Genomic DNA, 6,000 nt, shown 5'->3' with positions numbered 1-6,000 from the left:
AGGAAAACTTAACAGGCGATCAAATTTTTAACTGCGACAAGACTGGTCTCAATTACAAAATGTTACCAGAAAAAACATTAGCGTCAAAGGCTGAAAAGGCAGTGCCAGGCTACAAACCTAGCAAAGAAAGAGTGACAATTCTTGCATGCAGTAACGCCACAGTAAATTTGAAAATGAAACTGTCTACGATAGGTAAGCAAATAAACCGAGAGCATTTAAAAATGTATCTAAAAATGCTTTACCGGTGAAATACTACAACCAAAAAATCATCGAGTAAAACTGAAGTGTTATCAGGTGTTCCCCAGGGAAGCGTCCTGGGACCTCTGCTGTTCCTGATCTATATGAATGACCTGGTTGACAATCTGAGCAGTTCTCTTATGTTACTCGCAGATGATGCTGTAATTTACTGTCTAGTAAGGTCATCCAAAGACCAGTATCAGTTGCAAAGCGATATAGAAAAGATTGCTGTATGGCGTGGCAGGTGGCAGTTGACGCTAAATAACGAAAAGTGTGAGGTGATCCACATGAGTTCCAAAAGAAATCCGTTTGAATTCGATTACTCAGTAAATAGTACAATTCTCAAGGCTGTCAATTCAACAAAGTACTTGGGTGTAAAAATTACGAACAACTTCAGTTGGAAAGACCACATAGATAATATTGTGGGGAAGGCGAGCCAAAGGTTGCGTTTCATTGGCAGGACACTTAGAAGATGCAACAAGTCCACTAAAGAGACAGCTTACACTACACTCGTTCGTCCTCTGTTACAATATTGCTGCGCAGTGTGGGATCCTTACCAGGTGGGATTGATGGAGGACATCGAAAGGGTGCAAAAAAGGGCAGCTCGTTTTGTATTGTCATGTAATAGACGAGAGTGTGGCAGATATGATACGTGAGTTGGGATGGAAGTCATTAAAGCAAAGCCGTTTTTCGTCGCGGCGAGATCTATTTACGAAATTTCAGTCACCAACCTTCTCTTCCGAATGTGAAAATATTTTGTTGAGCCCAACCTACATAGGTAGGAATGATCATCAAAATAAAATAAGAGAAATCCGAGCTCCAACAGAAAGGTTTAGGTGCGCGCTGTTCGGGAGTGGAATGGTAGGGAGACAGTAGGATTGTGGTTCGATGAACCTTCTGCCAAGCACTTAAATGTGAATTGCAGAGTAATCATGTAGATGTAGATCATGAGCGGGCAAACGTTGCACGTGGCTCATGAGCGCACAGCACTGCACGTGTGCTGCTCGCGTGCAATCGTCGACCGGGACAGTGGTGACAGCCGGCAAGTTGCGGCAGTGTAGTACCAGGCTAAGCTGCGGACGTTGATGCGAAGCGACCACTATGTAGTGAACGTTGTATTTCAAGAACCGGAAAATGCAGAGTGAAAAAAGGTAACGGAGAAGTGGAGATTTGCTATCTTTTAAAAAGTAATGGGAGAATCATTTTTTCTTTGTGCAAAAACGTGAAAATTCGAAATGTTTTAATATGTGGCAGTATTCTCGCTGGTCAGTGGAAGTTTAGTATTGAAGGCCATTATAATAAATTTCACAAGGACGAGTACAATTTACTGTCGGATTCTGAGCGGATGGGGAAATTGACTGAGCGTAAGAAGAGCGCTCTGACGATACTAGACAAATGTGTCGTAGTTGCTGTTGTCACGAGAGATCTGAGACTTTCTTTCGGCATGTCTCTCACTGAACTGATTTAACATTTTATGGAGCACTGTTTTTAATTTTTCAGGACGACAACAATAATAGCCCAGTGGTATGTGCAATTTATAAGAATGGGCTTAATATAACGAGAGCTGGAGTACCATTTGCTGAATTAATAGTCTCGGTTAAGAGCAAACACCAGTGACGAAAATTTACGTAACTGTTTGCATTTGTCTGTATGTAGAAATTTTGTTCCAGATATTAAACGTACTGTAAACTCCATCTGTGATGATTAAGTAAAACGTATTGTAGGTAATATGTACTCTTTCAAACCACGATTTCTTTCAAGCACTCCTACTAACCTTATTCCTTCATTCAATAAAGCAAGCTAGGAAACAAAACGCTTTACAGAGGAGGAGCGGGCAGAAGGTATGGTGGGGAGGGGAGATAAGCGGGTGGCCAGCTTGGCCCTGTGTGCACGCAAAACACCTGTTACCTGCACGCGTGCAAGTGCACCGCACACGTGCAGGATTCCTGCCCGCCCCTGATGTAGATAATGCTTGGATGAGCTAAGACATTTTTTAAGAATGGATTTTTGATGAGTTCATGCAACAAACTTGAAAGTTTTTGAAAGCCAACAACTTGCCCCACAAAGCACTGTTGCTTCTAGACAATACCACTTGTCATCCTAATGAAGATGAACTTCAAGATATAAAGGCCACGTTTTTGCCTCCAAATGTCACATCCTTATGCCAGCCTAAGGACCAAGGGACCTTAGAGACACTGAGGCGAAACTACTACAGAAACTCGCTTTCCTCTTTAACTAATGCTATGGACAAGGGAGATGACATGCTAGAGCAGTTGCACCAAATTAATTTGAAAGACGTAGCTTACAACGTGGCCCAATCGTGGGAGTGTGTTGGAGCAAATACAATCGCAAAATCCCGGAAAAATTTTGCTACAGGAAAATCAAGAAAATTCTCCAGATGATGAAAATCTACATCAGAAGACCGAACCAGAAAATACTACCCTGCTTTCATTGTTACGAAAAGTTCTGGGATGTGCTGACGCCACAGAAGATGACAATGAATGGATTGTCCACAAAGAATTTGAAGTGACATGAAGAAATAGTCAACATGGTAAACAAAAAAGAAGACCAAGAATCGGATGTATTTGAGGAAAGTGCCCCCAAAATTTCTCACAATGAAAACTGCTTTAAAATATGTAGAGCAACTGGAGGAAACATTGTCTACAGAGGTTTTACTTCTTAAGAGGAGACGTGATTTAGTGACCAAAGAAAAGACCATTACTATCTTCTTCATACAGTAAATATCTATTCAGTCTAATTTGATTTTTATTGTATTAAATGTTTTACTCATTTGGCCTACTTTAGTTTTAGTGGTTTTTTGTATTATTTTCCGTGTTATCCGACCTTGCCGCAGCTGGTTTGGGTCGGATTATCGAGACTCCTGTATGTATTTTCTATGGTAAAGATTCAACAGGGTAATTTTTGAGATTGTTTTTGAAAAGTCTAAAAAGAAGATGCTCAGTCTTTCAAATATTGTTCCTTCTTTGCCATTGTCAGTAACAAGCGAATAATAATGATGAGAGTTAAAACAATCTAAACGCACATTACAACTTCGAGACATATTGCACGCATATAAACATAACGAACGCACCTTGTGAAGTTTTACTAGTCGCCTGGGCTGATGGAAGGCCACTGCGTTAACACGAAAATGGCTTGCTTCCTCGCAGTATCGCCAAAATGTGCACTGTTTGCGCTTTGAAGTCTTCGCTTGCTGTGGTGTAAACAGCATTAAAGTGCAAAAACGTTTTGTGACAGCATTAACCTAACATGGGGTACACTTTTATATCAATGAATGTAAAAAAGTCAATCCTGGTGTGAGAATTATTCAATGAGTGAGATACTGACAAAACATGTAAATAATTACTTTAATCCTCAGAACAATCTGATCATTAACAAGTCATTCAATCACTACGTGTCCACTGCACACTGAACATCTGTTCATTATAGTATCAGACACTGCAAATCGCGTTTGGAGGCAGCAGTGCCTACAGCTACCGAACTTTCACGATTCTGCCAACGAGTTGAGAGAACAACCAAGGGAGCTCAAGCAACCAGAAAAACATTACAAGGTATGGTGACACTTGCCTATAAACTGTAACATTAAGAACATATTAAAAAATAATCACTATTGAGAAATAAATAATTTTAAAAAATTTTAAAAATATTTTTGTGTGTTGTTCACAAACTATCTTTTTCTTCTCCATCTGACAGTTTTCACAACCTTATGATAAAACACCAAAGCAGATAATCTAATTAGTGTACAAACGTTTATTTACTGATGACAGCAGCAGACTCAACAACACCAAGTCTACTGCAGCCCGCACCAAGTATGTGAAAGCTTCGCAACAGTTCAGACTGTTAGACCCACAACAGTTTCAGCACTTGCTAAAAATCAACCTATTTACACAAAACTTTTATGACGAGGGTATGCAACGAATATAAGAATTGGCAGAAAGTAAACAATTGTTTTAAGGCAGTGGTTGCATATTTGAATCACTGAAACAGTTTTCCACCATCCATGTCATGTGGTATCTCAAGCAAATTCGCATTTTTCCTAGAAAAAAATAACTTTTGTCCCATAACTGTGTACTGTCACAGTGTCTTCATTTCGATAATACTAATGAAAGCTGTAGCACAAATTCAAATTTACATTTCCATAACTTACAAGTAATTTTACTGTCAATGATCTCAATGAGGCCATATAAAATACAGCATGTCAGTTATGACGTTGCCCAGTTCCACACCGACTTGGTTTGAATACACACTACTACAATGCACTACATTCATACCATGCCTCAGTGTGCTATTAGAAGTCTTATCTTGGAACTGTCTCGGCGATATAATGCAAAAGGGAAAAGTTTTGGGCAGAAACCATTGGGGCTTAAATGGTTAAAACATTGAGACACAGCCTGATGAATCTAGCCCCCACCCAGAGGGGAGGGGCAGCAGTTAAAAACTCTAGTACTGCTGGATTTAAAATTAAACTCTCTTCCCCACTCCATTCCATTTCATTTCACAGATGAGGCAGAGGATCTATCAGTGGTAGTAATCCAAGTGAAGTGCTCTGCCATTCTCCCAGATGTTTGGAGACATCCCTATAGGAAATGTGCTCTTTTTCTCTCTCAGTGATCAGTGTTTCTCCTTCCAACTCAAAAAGTTGCAAGGTTTTCTGCAGATGGTCGTCATTCAAACAGTTGTAGAGCCCCATGGCTGACTCGGATTCCAGTGCAGCACCAGTCACCCTACCACTAAGGACTTGGAGGACTTGGGGAGGACCAATCCACACAAAAGCAAATCATTCCTGTGAGATAGCCCACCTGTTTTGGCAAAAAAGAATCAAGATAAACACACAAAATCACCAGAGACCAGTATTCATATAGCTAATATCCGCCTATCACAGAAGGAGAAGTCCCTCTACAGCAACATTAGGCATCAAAATTGACATACCACCTCTCATTTAAACAAACAATTTAGTATCCATAAATTATTGAATTTTTAAGTTATGAAAATCCTCATTAAGATCAGCTACACAGACCGTGCATGCACAGGTACACTAATTTGGAAAGATCTGCTATCAGCATAGTCACAATAGTAACAATGACTGCACCCTCTTCACTGGCATCAATGTTTGTATCTACTTTACTGAGGAATTGTGTGGGGATACATTGAGACTATGGGTGAATTATTCAATGAAGTGATTACACTACAGATTCTGAAAGCAATAATCTTAAGCAGTCTACAACAGGTGTAATACTACTGTCGTATTTTCAATACTAGATGTAACTGGTCATTTATTCAAATCCAAAAGTGATAAAGTACAATTTAATGGCAAATTTTGTGCTAAAGGAAGAGACTGTCTACTTAACCACAAATTTGATGATTTTCCTTCAGCACCCAACTATCAAACAGGAAATGATCCAGGCATCCTGCCATTCATATTATTTTTGGCATTATGCTGACAAAAATGAACTGGCAGTTTGAAATGCTGTAATGTCTACTTCAGTTATGAAGTACTCAAAAGTAAAAATAAAGCATATAATGCACGAGACAAAAATAATAAAATTGTTTATGGAAGTACTGTGTGACAACTATGTTACAACACACAAGAAATCTATCATCTGCACACAAAGTAAGCAATGATCCGGGATTCAAAAATATTCATATAACAAAAAGCAAATTTATTTAACAAAGGGAAGACTAAACACAGTTTTAGTAATTTTTAGCTATTCTGAACATTGATATATATGGGCAAGTAACTACCAA

This window comes from Schistocerca serialis, chromosome 1, assembly GCF_023864345.2.
Source record: "Schistocerca serialis cubense isolate TAMUIC-IGC-003099 chromosome 1, iqSchSeri2.2, whole genome shotgun sequence".
Lineage (NCBI taxonomy): Eukaryota > Metazoa > Arthropoda > Insecta > Orthoptera > Acrididae > Schistocerca > Schistocerca serialis.
This window is presented reverse-complemented; position numbering follows the sequence as displayed.